The following is a 22,721-nucleotide window of genomic DNA, read 5'->3' as shown; positions in this document are numbered from 1 at the left end:
ATAATTTTTATTCTCAGGGTATAGATAGGGTTGCCAACTTCCAGGTACTAGCTGGAGATCTCCCACCAATAAGAGATCAGTTCACCTGGAGAAAATGGCTGCTTTGGCCATTGGACTCTATGGCATTGAAGTCCCTTCCCTCCCCAAACCCCACCCTCCTCAGACTCCACCCCAAAAACCTCCTGCCAGTGGCAAAGAAGGACCTGGCAACCCTAGGTATAGAAGATAGAACCTATGCCCCCTTACACTGTTATTTTTGTCATGAAATAAATATTTTATTTTATTTAGTTAAAATATTCCTATCTTACCATTGCACCCAATTAGGGCCCTTAAGGTGGCAGCTGAAAGACATTAAAAATCAACTTAAGCACACAGATACATACAACCATTAAAAACAGAAACAGAAAGGAGAACGCCGAATGAAACAAAAAAATCGTCACCTGCTAGTGGAAGATCATGACAGAGGGGAACAGAAAAGTCTCTCTGTGGAAGGAATCCCACAGTTTTGGTGCTACAACTGAGAAGGCCCCTTCTTGGGTTATGACTATCTAGCCTCAAATGACGCTTCCCCCCGAAGGTGACTGTAATGGTTGACCAGGTTCATAAGGCAGTAGGTGGTCCTAAAAAAACTTCCTCACCAGCCTGCCTTTCTTCTGTGAGACACCTATTTTTCAATGTGCAGAAGATGGATGCTTTGGAGAGAAGAATCTATGGCGTTATACTAGGGTTGCCAGGTCCCTCTTCATCACTGTTGGGAGGTTTTGGGGGCGGAGCCTAGGGAGGGCGGGTTTGGTGAGGGGAGGGACTTCAATGCCATAGAGTCCAATTACCAAAGAAGCCATTTTCTCCAGGTGAACTGATCTCTATCAGCTGGAGATCAGTTACAATAGCAGGCGAGCTCCAGCTAGTACCTGGAAGTTAATATAAAGAGAGAGACTTCTGTGTATATAGTAGTTAAACCAAAATTCACACAGAAAACAAATATTCCAAGCAATTTCAATATAATTCCAATATTACCATCATAATGCAAAAGTCATATCCAAGCACAGGTCATAAATTACAAAGTCACATGTATTGTTCACAAGTAGGTGCATACAAACAGGTAAGTGTATAATCCTGGTTTTAAATATAGGTAAGTAAACACATCACCACGCATATAATAATTCTAACAATATTTTTTCTTCTTCTTTAGCAACAATATATTCATCAAAAGTCACCTGTCTGACTTCTGATGAATATATTGTTGCAAAAGAAGAAGAAAAATTATTGTTAGAATTATTATATACTTGGTGATGTGTTTACTTACCTATATTTAAAACCAGTACCTGGAAGTTTGCAACCCTACATTATACCCCACTGAGGTCCCATCCCTCTCTAAATCCCATCCTCCCCAGGCTCCACCCCCAAATCTCCAGAAATTCCCCAATCCAGAGTTGGTAACTCATGTGCACCACATTGGGGATCGCTGTTCTAACCAAAACACCCCTTAGGCAATGCATGCAGGGACAGCAGCACTGCAAACACAGAAACCACAACTTACTCTTTGCCACCTCTTTCTTCTCATATTTGCTGCAAGAGAAACTGCATTTAGGCTGATGGCTCAGCTTCCCAGCCTTCTCTCCTCTTGTCTCCACCTGGTTGGATTCTGCTTCTTTTCTTTTTTGGGGGGAGGGGGGACTCAACCCAAACTAAACTGTGCTGAAAACCAATGTTAATTGTTTTCAGTGATAAAAGTTTCTTTCCCGTTTCTCATTTCTGAAGGTGCAGTTAGACTCCTGAAATCTCTGTTATCGATAACCATGATTTCAGACCCACCACCGGTCAGAGGAGCTAATAGAAGAAGAAGAGTTGGTTTTTATATGCTGACTTTCTCTACCACTTACAGTAAGGGAGACTCAAACCGGCTTACAGTCCCCTTCTCTTCCCCTCCCCACAACAGACACCCTGTGAGGTAGGTGGGGCTGAGAGAGCTGTGATTAGCCCAGGGTCACCCAGCTGGCTTCATGTGCCGGAGTGGGGAAACAAATCCAGTTCACCAGATTAGCCTCCGCCGCTCATGTGGAGGAGTGGGGAATCAAACCCGGTTCTCCAGATCAGAGTCCAATACTGAGTTAACATAACCAACAGTCTTGACTTTGTGTGACACTTGCCCTGTTCACAAATGAACACACTCACAATCCATGTACAGTGTATGGCTGATTTTTCTTTATACACACAGTTGTGTAAATCTCATGTTACTTTCAATGTATGAACATTCATCCATTCACCTGGTGCCTGGTTTATTTGTTAAGTGAACAATACACGTCAGCTCTTTCCTACAAACAGATCTACACATGTACATGCAGGTTGTATGTGAGTTCACTGTAACAAGAACCGGGTTTCAGAGCCAGTGTGCTGCTGTGGTTAGAGTTTCAGACCAGTCAGTCATGGAAGCTGACCTGGTAAACTTGGGCCACTGACACACTCTCAGCCTAACATACTTCACAGGGTAAATCGCTCAGGCTCCCCACAGGGGAGAAAAGTAGGGTATAAATGAAGTAAATAAATAAATTTGCATCGTCTGCAGCATGAATATATTTTTTAAAAATTTATACTTCATCAGCGTTGTACACAAAGTTGTGCCGGGGTTGGGGGTTAGCTGCTGCTAAGATGCTTACAGCAGTGCGGTATGGTGGTTGTAATAGGATTAGGCCTGGATTTGAATCCCTGTACTACTATAAAATGTACTGGGTGATCCTGCCTTGATCACTCACTTTCCGCTTCACCTACCTTACAGGGTTGTGGTAAAGATAAAATATGAGGGGGCGCCATGTACCTGACTTCCTTGGAGGAAGGATGAGATAGAAATGTAATAACTTAAACTGACAATAGACAATGGAAAGGTGACAGATGCAGCAGTAGCTCTTTCATAATGTAAATATATTTAGGATTGCAGTAGATCTAGCGAGGAAAACACATATATTTGCAGCTCAAATTTGACTTGAGTGCAAGCTTCCCAGTGTCCTCTTGGGCTTGCTCCCAAGTAAATGTGCATAGGATTGCACTCTTAGGATTGCTTACTCTAAATATATTTGTTTCATTCTAATTATATTTAGTATCAAATGTTACATTTAGTGTCATTCTAATTATATTTAGTGTCAAAAGGCTATTAACTTCAGCATTCATGTCAATGGAAAGTTACCTCTAAAGTCCAAAACTGTAACATTTGATTTCAAAAGAGGGAACTTTACAAAAATGAGGGGAATCACTAAAAGGAAGCTTAAAGGGAAACACAAGAGAATCAAATCCCTAGAGGATGGGTTCTCTTATGGATTAAAAATTGGTTAAATGACAGGAAGCAAAGAGTAGGAATAAATGGACAGTTGTCACAATTAGGGTTGCTAGGTCCCCCCTGGCTACCGGCGGGGGATTGGGGGGGCTACAGTTGCCAGATCCAGGTTGAGAAACTTCTGCAGATTTGGGGATGGAGCCTGAGGAGGACAGGGATCTCAGTAGGGTACAATGCCACAGAGTCCACCCTCCAAAACATCAATTTTCTCCAGGGGAACTGACCTCTATAGTTTGGAGATGAGCTGTACTTTGGGGAGATCCGCAGGTCCCACCCGGAGGCTGGAATCCCTACTCACAATGGGGGAAGTAAGCAGTGGGGTCCCACAAGGATCAGCATTGGGGCTGTAACTAATGTGTTCATAAATGATCTGGAACGATGGCTGAGTAATGTAGTGGCAGAGTTTGCAGATGACACAAAATTATTCAGGATGGTGAAAACCAAGGATGACTGTGAAGAGCTCTAGGAGGGTCTTCACAAATTGGGTGAGTGGGCAACAATGTGGCAAATGAAGTTCATTGTTGGTTAGTGTAAGGTGATGCACATTGGGACAAAAAAATCCCAATTTAAAGTATAGGGGTTTGAACATGCTGAGATCATGGGATTGTAGCAGCTCAATGAAAGGGGAGGGGCCATGGCTCAGTGTCAGAGAATCTGCTTGGCATGCAGAAGGTCCCAGGTTCAATCCTCAGCATCTCCAGTTAAAGGGACCAGGCAAGTAGGTGATGTGAAAGACCCCTGCCTGAGACCCTGGAGAGCCGCTGCCAGTCTGAGTAGACAATACTGACTTTGATGGACCAAGGATCTGATTCAGTATAAGGTAGCTTCATGTGTTCATGTGAAAGTGTCAACCCAATGTGCTGCAGCAATTGGCGGGGGGGGGGGAGGCAAACTGTGTTAGGGATTAATAGGAAAGGGATTGAAAATAAAATGGCTGATATTATAATGGCCCCGTACAGATCTATGGTGCAGCCTCATTTGGAATACCGTGTACAGTTCTGGTCCCTGTATCTCAAATATGACATTGTAGAACTGGAACAAGTACAGAAGAGGGCAACCCAGAAGATTAGGGGGTTGGAGCCCCTTTCCTATGAGGAAAGGCTGAAGAGTTTGAGACTGGTCCCAATGCCCGCTCTGCCATAGAAATTTGCTCAGTGACTTTGGGTCAGTCACACCCTCTCAGCCTCGACCCTGGCAATTATTTGGATGGGAGACCTCCAAGGAATACCAGGGGCATGACACAGAGATAGGCAATGGCAAACCACCTCTGAACGTCTCTTGCCTTGAAAATCCAACCAGAGGTTGCCATAAATCAGCTGTGACTTGACAGCAAAGGGACACACACAGTTTATTAAAGAGATGACTAAGGGGGGGATATGATTGAGGTTTATAAAATTATGCACAGGGCGGAGAGAGCTGACAAAGAGAACTTTTTCAGCAATGAAGCTGATGAGCAGTAGATTCAGTACAGATAAAAGGAAATGCTTCTTTAAACACTGAGTGATCAAAATGTGGAATTCACTGCCAGGGGATGTAGTGATGGCTACAGGCATAACAAGCTTTAAAAGGGGATGATACAGATTCATGGAGGAGAGGTCTATCACAAGCTACTAGCCATGGTGACTCAAGGGAACCTCTATGTTCAGAGGCAGTCAACCTCTGGATCCTAGTGTCAGGAGGCAGCAACAGGTAGGATTGCCAACCTCCAGGTAGTAATCAAGAACGGCTACAAGTGCTAATTGGAAGTCCGGTCTTTGCTGCCTAAATTATTGCATTTGCACTTTATGGACTCCTAAAAACTGAGCAACTGTGCCTGATATTTACTCATTTGTAACACCTTTGCGTCTTCACATTGGGTCTTCTTCAGACCATTTGTAAATGATTATTGTGGTGTTCTGCTCAACTTGGGTTGTGCTTATTAGAACTACTTTTGAATATATATTTTCTAATAGCAATAACATTGTTGTCATCTTTATTGCACAATATTAACTGGTGCTTTTGTTTTGAATTGCTAAAACCTCCAGGTAGTGGCTGGAGATCTCCTGGGATTACACCTGATCTCCAGGCGGCAGAGATCACCTGGAGAAAATGGTCGCTTTGGAAGGTGGACTCTTTGGTGTTATACCCCACTGAAGTCCCTCCCCTCCCAAACCCCATCCTCCTCAGGCTTCACCCCAAAATCTCCAGATATTTTCCAACCCAGAGCTGGCAAACCTAAAAGGCTTGGCCTCTATGACCTGTTGTTGATCGTCCAGAGGAACTGGTTGTCCATTGTGTGAGTCAGGATGCTGGACTAGATGGATCATTGGTCTGATTCAGCAGGATTCTTGTTATACTCTTAAGAGAAAAAGTCCAAAGCCTCTAGGCACAGTTATTGGGGAGTGATTCCCACTGAACGCAGCAGGACAGTTGAGGAGGCTTTCTAAATATATAAAGTGAGTCCAGTGGAAACTTCAAGGCTAACAAATATACTGTTAGTGTTTAAGGTGTCACTGGATACCTGTGTTATTCCACTGTTACTGACTAAAATCTGGAATGATTCTAAATATATGTGAAGCAAGTGATAAGTTTACCACCATCCCCAATCCTAAAAAGCCCAGGGCAATGCAGAGAGGGATGCAAATGGAGGCAGTCATTTGCATGTGCTATTATCACTGCAATGTGTGCAGAGGAGGTAGTAACAGGTGTGAATAGCCAAATGAGCCATTAGTCCTTTGTTTATGCATGCACACATTGTTCTGATTTGCACACATCCATTATGCAGATCTGAGGATCCAACCCATTGGGTGATAAAAATGCCCAGAATTAACTTATTGAATAGTTGAAGAGACCTCTTAAAGGAGAAGGAAGTCCAAGGTTTTGGGCTTTAGGATTATTTTCAACAATCACACCCATCGCTTATTTCCAGATTCTGAGCTGGGCTTTAGTCAGGAAGGGCGAGATAAAAATATAATAAAATAAAAAATTCTGCTTTAGCAAGGATTGCTTTACTTTTGCAGGGTCTTTGAGAACTGATTTCTTCCATTCTCATCTGTGCCAATTTTTGGCCTCTGCTCTGTACCCTCTTTGTGCTTTGGAAAAAACTCAAAGGTGGTCCATAAGATTTCCATGCAGTATGTTCTCGACAGGTAAATGACCTGCTGATGTGAATGGCCTAGCCATTGACTGGATGGGAGAGCCAGGGATTCTGAGAGTTACTCTTGCCCTCCAGACAAAGATTCCCTCTGGGTTCCCCATCATGCCATTCAAACCAAATCTAAGCATTACATGGAAACAAATCATTTGCATAGCTCCCTGGCCCCTCAGGGGATCAGGGGATCAGAATTTTGTCCCCCAAGCCTTTACCTCTTGTCAGTTCTGGGAAAACCTCCTGGGGACTTAGGGGTGCCAGGTCCCCACTAGCCACTGGCCGGGGAGGGGGGGAGGGGGAAGTAGTGTTGCCAGATCAAGGTTGGGAAACTCCTGGAGATTTGAGGATGGAGCCTAAGGAGGACGGGTGTGTGTGTGTGTGTGCTCAGTGGGGCTTCAATGCCACAAAGTCCACCCTCCATAGCATCCGTTTTCCCCTGGGGAATTGATCCCTGTAGTCTGGATATGAGCTGTAATTCCGGGGGATCCCCAGGTCCCACCTGGTGGCTGGCATCTCTCCTGGAGACCGAGCCCCCCAAATGAATGTCTTCTTGAAGTCCCCATTGAATGTCTTCTTGAAGTCCCCATTGGACTGAAAGCATAATTTTAATTAAAAACATAAAATAACACGCAAGAACATACGTGATGATACTTTAGAATTAATCCACATAGCAATTGCTTATGCGTAGCATTCACTATTTTAAATTAAATATTTTTAAATTATGTGTGCTTTTAGTTTTCTGTGTTATTAAATTTTCTATTTTTTAAAGACTGAAAGCTTTTAAATTGGTAATTGGCCATTTGATTCTGTGTTTTAATATTGTTAACTGGTGTAGTTTATGTCCTTGTGACTTGATGGCTGCATTGTTATTTATGATGTATTTATTTTATTTATACCCCGCCCTCCTCAGCAGGTCATGTACTATTCGAGGACATACTGCAAGGAAATCTTATGGACCACCTTTAGCTGCCTTGAGACTGAGGAAATAAGGCAGGATAGATTTTTTTTAAATACATACATACCTAGTGCAGATCTTTACGTTTTTCACTCTGGCTCAATTTGTTTCAGTCCCTTCCTTTCTTATATCATGGAATGCAAGGTAGTGTACATGGGGGGGGGGGTGTTCTCTAGGAGATTTCACTTTGAGGCAGCAGACTGGCTAAGGTTTAGGCAGGAGGCTGTGTTATAAGCCCTCCGATCATACCCTGGACCCCCCCCCCATTTGTTTTCTAGACTGCTGTTAAAAACAACACTCAAAGCAGTTTACAAAGCGAGATAACACCGATCACATCAAGACCATATTAGAGACAGCACCTGCTGTTTATACACTTCCATTTTTTAAAATCAGATGAAGCACCAACAGCTGATGTTATGGCCTACCGTAGGGTTGCCAACCTCCAGGTGCTGTCTAAACAACAAACCTATGCTGTAAAACAGGTACAGCTGGGTTATGTGTTTGAATTCTTTAGCAGTTTAGGAACAAATATTGATTGTATTAGTATAAGCAGTAAACTCTTTACAAATGACAATTTGTCTTGGTAATTGACTATCGGAAATTGATCTTCCAATTTGATCTTTCAATTTGAGCTTGCGTGCTGTTTATTGTATTTCAACCTCCAGGTACTAGCTGGCGATCTCCCACTATTACAACTGATCTCCAGCCGACAGAGATCAATTCACCTGGAGAAAATGGCCGCTTTGGCAATTGGACTGCAAGGCACTGAAGTCCCCCCTCCCCAAACCCCTCCAAAAATCTCCAGGTATTTCCCAACCTGGAGCTGGCAACCCTACCTACCACTGAAAATGGTGTCCTTCTGTCTCATTCTCCCCCCTTCCCTACAATGCCCAATGAAAACTGCCACATGATACACCACAAAGCACTCTACCCTCCACCAGCCAATGAAGCTCACCTTGGGCCAGACACACTCTCTCAGCTTGGCCTCCCTTATTGGGCTGTTGTGAGGATAAAATAGAGAAGGACAGAAGTTACATTGCCCCAAATGTCTTGGAAGCAGGGTGGGATAAAAATGAGACAGATGATTGTTGCTTATATGTTCATCTTCGGGGCATAGAGTAGGGGTCATTGGGGGTGTAGAGGGGAGGTTGTTGTGAATTTCCTGCATTGTGCAGGGGGTTGGACTAGATGACCCTGGTGGTCCCTTCCAATTCTATGTTTTATCATGGGCTTGAGCATTCTTAGTATTTCACTGTGAGGCTGTTGTGTTTTTATTACAAATCTGGAAGCTGTTTTGGGAACTTTTCTCACCCCATGTTGCACACACCCATGTTCCAAGGAAGTAGAGTTGTTGTACAATGGATTAACCACTTAAAAAGTGGGGGTTTTTGTAACATGGATGGAACAACTCAGCAAGTTTCTCAACATATCTTAGAGAAGCCTGCCCAGATTCCATCTAGTCACTTTGTATACGCACTCTTTCTACAAGGAGCTCAGGGTGGTATGCTCATTTCCCCCTCCTTTATTTTTATGTTCACAACAAACCTGTGAGGTAGGTTAAGTTGAGAGGATTACTGACCCGGAAAAAAAATCTCCTTTTTCCCTCCTCTAATATTAAAAATGTTTGCAGCATCTGGCCTGATGAAGAGTTCTGTTGAGATTGAAACTTTGTACACTGTTTTGTGTCATTTTGGTTGGTCATAATAAAAGGCATAAAAATGATGGATTTTGTTTTTTGATCTGGATTTTGTGGGGACCAACGCGGCTGGTTACAGATTTTGACTGTACCCAGGCCAATGAACGAGCTCCACAGGCGAGACAGGATTAGAATCCAGGGTCCTGCAATCCTAGTGGACCCCACAACCAGTCTATACCATATTTGTACCCTGCTAAGGACAACATGGTTCATCAGCAATGGTTAGGGTTGCCAGTTCCCTCTTCGCCACTGGCGGGCAGTTTTTGGGGCGGAGCCTGAGGAGGGTGGGGTTTGGGGAGAGGAGGGACTTCAATGCCATAGAGTCCAATGGCCAAAGCTGCCATTTTCTCCAGATGAACTGATCTCTATCAGCTGGAGATCAGTTGTAATAGCAGGAGATCTCCAGCTAGTACCTGGAAGTTGGCAACTCTAGCGATGGTGCCCTGACAGGAGTTTGATAATCCTCATGTTAACTGTGGCTTTCTTGGGGCTGTGAGAAACGAGACCAGCCGACAATCCTTTGTCAGGCCGCAGCTACCTGTTTCGGACCTGCGAAATACAGTCAGAAGTCTTACCTTCTCCCTAGCAACATTTGGAAAGGCCTGTCTGAAAACGCCAGGCCATCCGCTGCGTCAGTCTGTCTCAGCCCCTTCCCTGTCTGTACGAGACAAGCCACTAATTGAGAGGCATTTCGGTCGCCTGCCATAAATTGACATGTCCTGAAAAGACAGTCTGTTTGCTTTTTCGCTCACCGGCCCCAGCCCCTCGCTGTCTCCTCCGCCACTTGTCTTCAATGTTTGATTAAGCACTGTGAGAATTGTCACTATTGATCAACTTCTTGCCGGAACATTAAGCTCGCTAATCCTTCGCATTCCCACTATATCTTCATTGTTGAGTTAGTTTGCTCCTTCTGTTTCACTACCAATATCAGAAACGACCCATAAGTAAAAATCGATACGTCAGAAAAAATATCAGTTACTTGAGTTTGTCCTCCAGGACTGGTGATGGTCACGCTTTTGTTGGCCTTGGCGCTTTTGTAAACTCAGCGCTGAAACTGGTTCTTCAAAAGTTATTTATTTAAATATTTATAGCCTGCTCTTTTCTCCAGTGGGGACCCAAAACACCTTACATCATTCTCCCCTCGATTCTATCCCAACAAAAACCCTGTGGAGGCAGGTTATGCTGAAAGAGAGTGACTGGCCCAAAATCACTCCGCAATAGGGTGCCAACCTCCAGGTGATGGCTGGAAATCTCAGCTATTATAACTGATCTCCAGGCGACCCAGATCAGCTCACCGGGAGAAAATGGCCCCTTTGGAAGGTGGACTGTATAGCATTATACCCCACTGAAGTCCCTCCCCAAACCCTGCCCTCCTCAGGCTCCACCCCAAAAACCTCCAGGTATTTCCCAAACCAGAACTGCCAACCCTACTCCACAAGTGTCCAAGGCAGAATGAGGACTCAAACCTGGCTCTCCCTGAACTAGGGTTGCCAGCCTTGGGTTGAGAAATACCTGGGAATTTTTGGGGTGGAGCCTGAGGGCGGGGTTTGGGGAGGGACTTCAATGCCATAGAGACCAATTGCCCAAGCGGCCATTTTCTCCAGGTGAACTCATCTCTATCGTCCGGAGATCAGTTGTAATAGCAGGAGATCTCCAGCTAATACCTGGAGGTTGGCAACCCTACCCAGAACCTAGTCTGATACTCTAACCAGTGCATCGGTGGGTCACTAGCCAGTATAGGAGGGTGCTGGTGTTATCATTAGTGACCAGATGCACAACCGAATCTGTTCCCTTCCCCAATGCTGGCATCATTCCATGAACATGAACCTTTATTGTTCTGAGTTCCAGAGTTATAACAACAACAAAAAAGTGTTAGTCGCATTCTATCCCATTATTAAGAAAAAACCTGCACCAACTTCCAGTGTCTTGCCCAATTAGTGCAAAGACGCTGTGATGACTGGCAAACGCATAACACTTTTTTGATGAAAACTTTCATTACACTGCATTTTTGCATTTTTTTCAGTGATTTATAATGGCACTTTCATTCATTCATTCATTCATTCATTCATTCATTCATTTATATTTATTTATATCCCGCCTTTAATCCCCAGCTAAGGCTCAAGACGGCTAATTTTCCAATAAAACACAGTAAAATACAACAAAATCACAATATAGAATAAAACAGTTAAACGATTAAACAGCCCCATTTTAGTGTACCCATACAGTTTCCTATGCAGTTCATCTTTTCTTTTGATCCCTTCCATAATGAACAACAGAAGGTTCACTTGCTATTAGTCTACTGGTCCATCTACGAAAATATTGCCTATTCTTATTGGCCACCATTCTCCAGCATCTCCAGCGGCGCCTCCTCCCTGCCATCCCTGGCCGCCGACAGCTCAGGAATGGGCTGTAAAAGGTGCAGGGCTTGAGCTGGGACCTCCTGTGTGCAAAGCACTTGCTTCTTCCCTTATCCACACCCCCTTGCCCTTCCTTGTTTCTTGTGTTGGTTTTTTGGTCCAACAGATACAGATAGCAGCCCAATAACTCCCTCTCTACATCACTCTCCAAACTGACTTGTGAAAGAAAAACTCCTGTTTGGCTTCACTTTCTCCTACACAACAATTCTTCCTCTTTTCCTGGGGAAGGGAAAGGAGGGGAGAGACGCAAGGGTTTGTGTTAATGGCAGTGTTACCAGAATAAATGTAACAAATCCAAGCTTCAAGACATAATTTTTTGGGGGGAGGGGGGACCCCATGAATGAAATACTTTGCTCGGGTTCATTTTAATAAAACAGGCACATTTTCTCTGCAGTGCTAATAAGAAAAGAATATGATAGCGCAGAAGATAATTGCAACAAGGTATGCCTCCCATTTTTCTCAATTTTTGCTCATTTTTCTTTGATAGGATTACAGATGTCTTAGACATAAGTGCTGCTGCCTCAGCTGGACTTGATTAGTTCTGGGAGTTTCACATCCTTCCAGCGCAGACAGGCAGGTAGGGACAGCATACACCGATGCCAGCGGACTACAATGACATGCCCAAGGCAGACGGTCATGCATTCAAGAACATTTTGCCCATAGCGTCTTTCAAGAACATCAATCAAGCACAATCTTGTCCATTCTCTCTGGATCACAGGTTATGAGTACCTTCTAGGTTTTTATTTTGAATGACAGCTTGGACAGAACCAGCTCAGCTCAGTCTTCCAAGCTGAACACAGACTCGTAGGGTGTATATTTTCACCTTCCAGGTCAGGGGTCAGCAACTGTGTACAATTAAAGAGCCAAATGACATCAACATTTAGAACAAGTGGTCAACAAAGAGGAAAGCCCTTTTGCAGAACTGAAACTATGCAACTGAACATTACCGATAGTTGGCATGTTGAGTAATAATTAGGGCTGCCAGGTCCCTCTTCGCCACCAGTGGGAAGTTTTTTGGGTGGAGCCTGAGGAGGGTGGGGTTTGGGGAGGGGAGGGACTTAACTGCCATAGAGTCCAATTGCCAAAGCGGCCATTTTCTCCAGGTGAACTGATCTCTATCGGCTGGAGATCAGTTGTAATAGCAGGAGATCTCCAGCCAGTTCCTGGAGGTTGGCAACACTAGTAATAATCCATCAAGTTTCTGCAGCCCAAACACTGGCTGTTGTAAGTCCTTCTTTAGAAAGTGGTGCACCCAAGGTCTCACAATAAGTAATAAATATACAAGGGAACACCCTGCACAATTTTAGGTTTTTACTGGCATCTGTTCACCTCTGTCAGTTCCCTTTCTGTAATGCAACTCTTAGAAGCCCTTTCATCCCATAAAATCTTGTCTTGCCATTCCATTCACTTACTGGTTATTTAGCATTCCCCCACCAATGTAGTTCAATTTTATTTTATTTTATAAAAAGCCATATTTGGTTCTGTACTAACCACATTTGGCTCTAGAGCCACAGGTTGCAAACCCCTGTCCCAGGCCGTTGATCACATTTAGAGTGTGTGTTCTTTTTACCTAGGGAGCGGGTTTAAAATAGAGGTCAATTTCAATTTATTTAAATGACACTCACTCTGCTTTTCTACCCAGGATGTTTGAGCCCCTTTTGCAAAACCACAAGAGGAGACTTTTAGCAGCGAAAACAATTACAACAGTAGCCTAAAAATTCATGAATAAAACTAGAGAGCCTATTGAAGCAGCAATAAAAGAAGCAGGTAAAAAAACCAAACACGATTGCAAGCAGTACAGTCATGCCCCAATTCAAAAATGCCCCAGTGCTAGCCTCATTCTGATCACTGTCTTTATTGTTAAAGGTTTGTTTGACCTTTTGTAAGAGAAAGAAAGGAGGAAAGGGGAGGGATGAGAATAAAGACCCAGGCCAAAAATAAAGACACAGCAAAAAAGTAAGCAATGTGCAATAAAAAACCCAACAACCATGATAAGTAAATTCTACTGTTGAAATTGGGGTTTAAACTAATAGATGGCACAGACCTCTGTGTAACCTTGTCCTGGGGCAGGCAGACAAGCCACAACCAAACAGGTCCGTTCCAAATTAGGCTTTGCACCTGAGCCTGTTTACCCTCCTCCAGTTTCTGGTAGCGGAGGCACCCCTCCAATAAATATGTAAGTGCATTTTGCTTTTATATACTAACAGGTTTATTTTTACTGTGAAAGAGGAAGAGGAAGTATTAGGTGCCTTCTGAGGAGTTTACCCTCTGTGTCTCTGCATGAGACACTGTACAGCATGTGCCATCTGATGAAGAGGAGGCAGGATCTGGAGTAGAGATTCAACAGCTAGCCTCTTCTGAGGGTGGATAATTCTGTCTCTTCTTTCTATCAGGAGTGTGTGCCAGCACCCCCTCCTCCATTAGGAAAATAAGAGTGCCAGGGATGAGTAGGAAAAAAGTCTGTAAGCGTCTACATGTCAAGCTGCAGATCAAGGCTCAGGAGCACATCCTGGAAAGTGGGCAGTTCCCATGGTGCCCCCCACCCCCGGCCAAGCTGCTGTTCATCCGAAGGAGTTCGTCCACCATTGGCAAACATTGCCTTGGCATCTTTCACTGGAAACAAGAGATGTGCAGCCAAATTGATGCATGAGCCTCGCTGTCATGCCACATGCACCTTTCTTCTCTGCCTATCTGGCTTTCCTTCCCCTTCCAGGTTTCTTCCTCTGGCCTTTTCAGTCTCCTAGACCACCAACTCATTTCTTGAGCTTTCCTAATTCCAGCAACTTGGGTGGGAGGGGCCATGGCTCAGTGGTAGAGCATCTGCTCGGCATGCAGAAGGTCCCCGGCATCTCCAGTTAAAGGGACTAGGTGAATAGGGGTGTGAAAGACCCCAGCCTGAGACCCTGGAGAACTGCTGCCAGTCAGAGCAGACAATATTGACTTTGATGGAGCAAGGGTCTGATTCAGTATAAGGAAGCTTCATGTGTTCATGTGGCTGCCTTCTCATGACCCTGCTTGCTCCTTTCCTAGGCAGTTCAGCTCCTTCAGCCTTCCTTGCTCCTTCCCACAAGTCCACCAATGGCACCTGGATATCTGCCTCACCCCCCACCCCAATGACATCAAGACTGCTCAGCCAATCACTGCTTGAGTCTTTATTGCCATCAACCACGATGTACGTTATTAATGGATTTAACAATACAGAGGGAGGCAATCCATATGGTCAGCGATCTAGTCATCTGTGTAATCAAGTCACCAGACACAGTCAGCACAATTTTAAGCACAGTTACACCCTTCTGAGCCCATTGACTTCAATGGACTTAGAAGGCTATAACCTTGTTTAAGGTGGCACTGTGGAGGCATACAAGTATGGGTGACTTTCACTGAAGATTATGCTTATGAAGCTGAATGCCTGGAACTGCCTCCCAGAACACCTGTGCGATGCTGCCACTCTTACTTTCTTCAAACCCATACTCAGAACTTTCCCAAAAAGTCTTTGGTACAACTCTGCCCCCCCCCCACTAGGTTTGCCAACCTCCAGCTGGTGGCAGGATATCTCCTGCTATTACAACTGATCTGCAGCCGATAGAGATCAGTTCACCAGGAGAAAAATGGCCGCTTTGGCAGTTGGACTCTATGGCATTGAAGTCCCTCCCAAACCCTGCCCTCCTCAGGCTCCGTCCCAAAAACTTCCCGCTGGTGGCGAAGAGGGACCTGGCAACCCTAGCCCCCCACACCTGACCAGCTAAACACAGACTCTTCCTGTTTATTCCTGCTACTGTGGCCGGTCCTCTCACTGTTGTCTCCCTTATGACAAATTTTAAATTGTAATGTCATCGTGGCAGGGATCTACTTTCTCAGAAGCTGTCAAATGCCATGCACACAGATGTCACTATGCTATCTAATGACAACTGTTTTGTTTTTGCTGTCAAGTTGCAGCCAAATCTGGGTGACCCTGGAGGGTTTTCAAGGCAAGAAACTAACAGAGGTGGTTTGCCATTGCCTTCCTCTGCATAGGAACCCTGGAGTTCCTTGGTGATCACCCATTCAAATACTAACCAGAGCTAACCCTGCCTAGCTTCCAAAATCTGACAAGATCAGGCCAGCCTGGGACATCCAGGTCAGGGCCCAACTACAACTGTTAATTCTTTTAAGAAAAACTGCAAAGAAACTAATTCTCAAAAAAGTTGTATTGTTCATAGGCTGATTTATCCCCCCTCCCCCCCAAAGAGGCCGTCATCACAATTAATAAAGAATTGTTGGCTATCAGCTTTGGTGTTAAACATACATGCACACACATGTCCCCTGATATACTACAGAAATACCTTTTTGTTAAAAAAAATTAATTAATAATTAGAAACATAGTGTGGAACAGTTGTACTACTGCTGCTAATTAAAAGACGTAACTTATTAGGCTTTGAGAAGTGGGAGAAAAGGAAACAAACAAGTCTAATTTGCTAGATTAATTTTATGGCCTGTTCCATTTAGTCCAACGGCACCTTTTAGCGAAAATGACAAATCTGGATTGTCAACGTGTGCTTGATAAGGAAGATAAAGGTCATACATTTTAGTGTCACAGAAGGTCTTATTAAAGGAATCTTAATTACGTGAGGTATCTATGAACCATTAATTAAATAGTGTCGGAAATAATTAGGTCCAGTTACTGATGGATTAATTAAAGTTGGTTTCCTATTTTATAAAGAAAAAAAAATCTGGAGGTCCAGTATCTGCTTCCTGGCAGGATAATTGATAATATGTCAGGTGGGGGGGGGGGAATCTAAACAGTCACCTTGACCAACCACATAAGAAGGAGACTATGACTGAGGGAAATCTTCCTGCCTGCCACACCTTGAAGCAGAAAAGACTCTGCTCTTGACTAGGATCCCAGCAAATTCAAGAAACTGAAGCAGCCGATGGGTGTGTGTGTGTGTGTGTGTGTGTGTGGGGGGGGTTGTACAAACCTGCCCTGAGTCTTATTATGAGCAGCTGCAAAGGCATGAAAGATTCAGCACTATTATTAACAATTGTGGAGAAGGAATTTTAGCTAGGGCAAGCTGCATATCTTCTAAAATAGTATTTCCCGCACAATAATTATAAGTGCAGGACCATCTCTAGATCTCTGTCGTTCCCCCCCACCACTCAAACATGTACAGTGTGTGTCAGTACCAATTGTGATCCCCAACAAAAGACTGATGTAGGTTTTACCACACCTTAGGCTTTATACAATGGCACGCATGCCATTTCTCGTCACCGGGGACTTGCCTTTCTTAGTGCTGTAGCGCTGAACTGTGTAAGTTTTCTGCTCCAGCTCCAGCCTGTTTAGATGGTCTCAGGGTTTTGGGGAGGCTGGAAATTGTTTGTCCTAATGACATGCATTTATTTATATGGATTCTTCATTTCTATTTTTGTCACCTCATTTGGAGAGTTACAGTTTTGGAGCACTTCACAATCTACTGGGGATCTGACTGTTCTACATAACTGGGCTGCATTTGCAAACTTGTCTACTTCGATGCCTACTTCTGACTTCAGATAGCTATGGAGTAAGTTAAATAGAGCTGGCTCTTATGTTGGTCTTTGGTGGCGCTTACTGTTACCATCCTTCTGTCGTGAAAATGGTCCTTTTGTACCTACTCTTCATGTTTTGTCTTTTAACTAATTACCAACTGATTCGCATATACCATAAATGCTAAGGGTTTTGTAAAAAGCAAGTATATCCAATCTGTTGGACCAATGTTATCTACAGATTTGTTGATATCAAAAAGACAGTACGACAAGATTTTCTTTGCAGAGGCCTTCTTAACGCTTCCTCTTTTAACAGCGCTAGCTGAAAACTATGCCTGTTTAACCCCAATTCTTTGTGCCAAGGCTAGGAAATGAGATTCGGTTTAACGAGACATTTAGTTGCAAATTCATTTTTCAAAGAAACATAATAAATAATATTAATTCAATCTAACAATTATGGAATCAGAAAAGATGGCAATGCAAAAGCTGTACCCCAATTAGACAGGATCCAGATTAGTTGAAATATAGCAAGCCCCCCCCCCTCCCATTTTGTGATCCCATCGCTTTTGGATTCTGTGTGACTGCAGATGTTTTAAACTGTGGATAAAATAGCAAGACTGCAAGTATACGCTTAATACCCGAGAAAGACTCAAAAAGCAAATTGTTTTTCCACCTTCAATGGCATGCTAACAGTTCGGCTCTAAAAACACTTATCTTTTTACTGATTTCAGGGCAACATAACTCTCAAGCCATAAATGCTCCAGATTGCAGCCAAGATTAATCTATCGCTCAGTGGGAAACCATATTCTGATGATCTCAGAAAGTTCTTAAGGCATGCAAGTTAACGGAGGCAACAGTTGTGGTACAACATACTTGCATAAACACATGTGCAATTAACAGAAGAAGCCATACCGAGTACCCCTGCTCCCCTCCCTGGTCTGTAGAAGATGAGCACTTACCTGGTGTCTCCTGCAATTTGCTCTAAAGATTTTTCCTAAAAGATTTTGGCAAAATGAATAATGTGGATGAAATGTAATAACGAAAGCTGAAATTCGTCCTGTTATCAGCGGCTCACATTCAAGCAGGAATCCAGAGCCGGCACAGAAGAGGAAAGAAAAGACCCTATAAGCTCTGGGATCCTCTCATTCAACTAAGATTGCTTCATACAAAAGTTGACACTAGGCTCGCGAAATCTATTGTTGATATTCAACATTTTTTAAATAGCTGAACAGAATAGACAATAAGGCAGGATGGAAAACTTGGAAAGGAGGCCGGCCTGGACTGTCGGTTTAGCAAGCGCAACACTGTCAAGAAAAAAAAAAGCCCAATGTATATGCAGGTCTTTCCTTTTCTAAAGCCCTGAAAATATCGATTCAAACAATCCTTTGTCATTTGCCATGTTTCGAGCGGCACAAATACGTAGCAAAGTATGCATTCTGTCAGGGCCAGGAATAAAATATATTGACTAATTGTAACCATTTGAGAATTTGTTAATTATAGATTAAAATGAGACTTGTTATCCGAGATGTCCCTTATGAAAGAGTAGCTGGTTCCAAAGACACCTTAGTATACATTCATATCTTTGTGGGGAAAATATATTTCAGATTGCCCGAACAAGAAATTTTTTTATTCTTTCCCCAATAAAAACAGGGGGGAGGATAACTCAATAAAATTACAAATTAATGCATAAATCACCATCAAGTAAAGAAAACTGTAGCCCAGTGGTTTTCAAACTCCCACTTTTCAGATCACTCTTTCCACATTGATTTCTTTTCTCAGAAATCCTTGTGCATTGCAAAGGATTCTGGGACACTAGAACCTTTCTAGAAAGATCATGTGATGTCTTTTCAGTTTTTGTATGGCTCCAGCTATGGCTGTTAGATCTTGAACTCACATCCAGCTGTACTGTAGAACAGGGGTAGGCTGTCTTCAGGCATTTGTGGTCTACTTTAGTTTTTGCCGGAACCCACATAAAACACCAGTAATAGAAGAAGAGTTGGTTTTTATATGCTGACTTTCTCAACCACTTAAAGAAGAATCAGATTGGCTTACAATCACCTTCCTTTCCCTTCTCTACAACAGACACCCTGTGAGGTAGGTGGGGCTGAGAGACTGTGACTAGCCCAAGATCACACAGCAGGCTTCATGTGTAGGAGTGGGGAAACCAACCTGATTCACCAGATTGGAGTCCACCGCTCATAACCACTGCTCTTAACCATTACACCACTCTGGCTCAGTGTGTTCTGAATTTACAAAGCTAGGATGCACAATAATGATCTCTTAATAATTAAAGCATTGGTGCTCAGTGATCTTGAGTTTGGACACCTGTGTAAGATCCAACGATATACCTTGCTGGGTCAGTCCAAGTTCCACGTAGTGAGAACTCCACCAACTGGAAAGTGCTAGATGGTCCTCCAGAAATTGGCTCTGTGGTCCACCAGTCTGCCAGGCCCACCAGTCTGCCAGGCCTATCTTCTGCCAGAGTAACAATGGCACAAAGGTTTCATGGAACCATGTCCTTTTGATCCAGGAATCAAGGAGACCACTGCTGTAGCCAATTACTGACAAAGCACACCAGCCAGGACTTCTGTTCTGTAACAAAATGTCTTCAATGGAGGAAGTTCATACGTTCAGGTCTGTAATCTCTTTTTTGGGCTGTATTTAACACATGCTGGGAAAATAAGCTATATAGATATTTTAAATAAATAAAAATGGAACTCCACACACTGGAGTTAACAACCATTCTACTGATCTCTTATTTCCCTCTGGCATTAAGAAAAGTAAATAATGAACATATGGTCTTGCTATGAATCATGGACAATTCAAAGTAATCAGTTTTCATCCTAGGGTAAATGATTGTGTGAGAAGTATTTCTGTATGGCCCTTGAGGTGGCCTATAGATCCAATATTTACGTACAAATATACAGGGGCTTAGTGAGCTCCCTAGGGAAGGCCAGGCTACAGTTAAAGTGGTGATTCTCAGATTATAGGACAGGTCCTTCTATTATGGTGGAGACACAAACTTCCAGTGAAAACCTTCACTGCGCACAACAGATTGTATTTTGTAATCTCTGAATCTTTAGTTAATTAATGTGACATAGGATGGGGTTGTTAGAGGGAAGTCTAGGGCTCAGCTGTAGAACATTTGCTTTGAAAGTACAAGGTCTCAGGTTCAATCCCCAGTATCTCCAGTTAAAAGGATCAGGTAGTAGGTGATGAGATAGACCTCTGCCTAGGACCCTGGAGAGCCACTGCCAATTAGAGCAAACAATACTGATCTTGCTAGACCAATGGTCTGATTCAGTGTGAGGCAGCTTCATATGTTCATGCTACTGTACATTGAGCCATTGCTTTCCATCTGGCTAGTCTACTATTGTATCCTCTGAGTATTGACAAGACTTTTAATTGGAGATGCCAAATATTGTAACCTGGAACCTTCTGTTAGCCAAGCAGATGCTCTACAACTGGTCTATTCCTTGGCTGACACCAAAGTTAAGCTTAGAACCCCAGTCCACACTTATAATATGGCAGCAAGGATTTCTACATGCTCACTTGATGATTGGCAATGGATTGGACCAAGGCAGAAGGCAGAATAAGTTTAGAAGGGAAACCTTGGATTCAAAAAGTACACGAAACACCGGTATTAAAGACAATTTTAAAGTTACCAACTCATAGTGAAGCTTTCAGAAGCAGTTCTAGAAACAAATCAATGGGTACATCCATAGTTTAGCATCCTTCTGCATTTCCAAAGGACAAAAAGTCCAAGTCCACATTATTCAACCCATCAGGATTCTCCAGTTGCTTACTATAATTTAGCAAATTAGGCCTACAAGGAAATTGCAGTGTTGCCCTTTTGAAGGGGTATGGGAGATTATATTATGCCGCAACCCAATGGTCACCAAAGCACTTTGCAAGGATGCTCTTGGCAAATTCACAACACCATGCTTGTCAAGGGACTATCATAAATGGTGTATGCAGCCTCAATTTAACGATAACATTACATTGGTTTTCTCTCTCTTCTCTGAGCCTCGCATGGAGACTGTGAATTTGTGGGAAAGAGATATTCAATACCAGGGCATTTGCGAACAATGAAGAAAATGACAGATCTCTGTTCGGAGGCTATAACACCCACCTTGTCCGTATTTCCCTTGTATTCATTTAAAAGGCTGCCAATCCCTCATTTTCAGATAAGTATGGGACATTACATGTATTCAGTGGCTGTTTAAGTTATTTTAAAGTTTTAGGTTACTGCTTTAATTACAAAGTCTTAATTTCCTGCTCTTACCAAAGCCACGATATGAATTCTGTTCTCATTGTTATAATTTCCTGATACAACCCAGCTACAATTTAGCACTCAACTGAATTCCATTATGAAAATTCCTCTTATAACGCAAAGAATATAGCACAGAAAATGCTTACCTAGCATGGAAGAAGGACTTGTCATCTAGTTCACTCGATTGCTATGGTTGCATTTTTGGGCGATAGTAAAAGAAGAGTTTCCCTCTAGCAAGATAATGCAAAAAAAAAAAAATCTATATTTTCTCAATGAGTGACACACCAGGGATATCGGAGATAGGGAAACACACGACCTTCACAAAAATTAATTAAATTTAGAAGAGAAAAAATGACAAACCAGTTCTTTCTAAGAAGTCGATATTACTGACAGTTCCCAACTTCCCAACTGATAAAGGGGGGATAAAGCTTCTTTTCCTGTGGACACTCTCCTTGAAAAATGTTCACCTTTGGAGCACAAGATTTTGAATCTACCACTTTTTTTCAGGGAAAATATACTTCTGCCTAACCTAGTTTTGATCAAAACAGGTACAGATAGGGTTGCCAGGTCCCTCTTTGCCACCGGCGGGAGGTTTTTGCGGTGGAGCCTGAGGAGGGCGGGGTTTGGGGAGGGACTTCTATGCCAGAGAGTCTAATTGCCAAAGCAGCCATTTTCTCCAGGTGAACTGATCTCTATCGGCTGCAGATCAGTTGCAATAGCAGGAGATCTCCAGCTATTACCTGGAGGTTAGCAACCCTAGGTACAGAATAAATGGGAAAAGGCAAATTCACTAACCCATATATTTTTATGTGACATTCTGACAATTTCATAATTAATGATCAGAGGGAACTCTGCTTGTCAACCCACAAGGTTAGGGCACAAGGTCCACCCATGTGCGAAAACCCCCCCCCCACAAACAAGACTAGTGATCTTTCAGAATTTTTTTCTCATTACAGAAAGAAGTTTGATGGTAGTAGATGAAAGGATATGTTATTCATTGCTCCCATGATATATTTGCTTTTCCAGTGGCTGATTTTTTCTGTGGTTCCCATGGCTGTATATGATAATAGTGATACATTGCTTTTTGTCCATGTGGGGCCCAAAATCCATTGGAAGAAAGTTGGTAGGATCCAATCAAAGTTATGTAAAATTTAACTCAATAGCTAGATGTATTAATAGCCGTTGATACTGTGATCTGTTAAGCTGGAGCCAGATATTTAGCATATTTTCAGACAGTTGGAAGCAGCCTGAAAGAAGGATAGTTATTTGTGATAATCCTAATCCTACTATTACTTCTGGTATACACAAAAAGTAGGGGTTTCCATGGTTTTTGGATAATGCTGGCTGTATAGATAGGATCTTTTTCTGGGTCCAGTTACCTAATTAAAATATTTTATTTAATAAAGTGTGATTGGTTTTACTT

The 22,721-nt window shown here is 43.0% G+C and overlaps 1 long non-coding RNA gene across 2 annotated transcripts in view; it reads right to left on the bottom strand.

Moving 5' to 3' along the window:
• LOC130486171 (uncharacterized) overlaps nucleotides 1-18,158 on the bottom strand; it is a 78,116-nt gene extending 59,958 nt beyond the window's left edge. For both annotated transcript variants that reach the window (XR_008933737.1, XR_008933738.1), the window contains exon 1: nucleotides 17,985-18,158. This is a non-coding gene — a long non-coding RNA (uncharacterized LOC130486171). The remainder of the gene's footprint in view (nucleotides 1-17,984) is intronic.
• Nucleotides 18,159-22,721: the final 4,563 nt, after the last annotated feature.

The sequence above is a fragment of the Euleptes europaea genome, chromosome 13, assembly GCF_029931775.1.
Source record: "Euleptes europaea isolate rEulEur1 chromosome 13, rEulEur1.hap1, whole genome shotgun sequence".
NCBI lineage: Eukaryota > Metazoa > Chordata > Lepidosauria > Squamata > Sphaerodactylidae > Euleptes > Euleptes europaea.
This window is presented reverse-complemented; position numbering and strand designations above follow the sequence as displayed.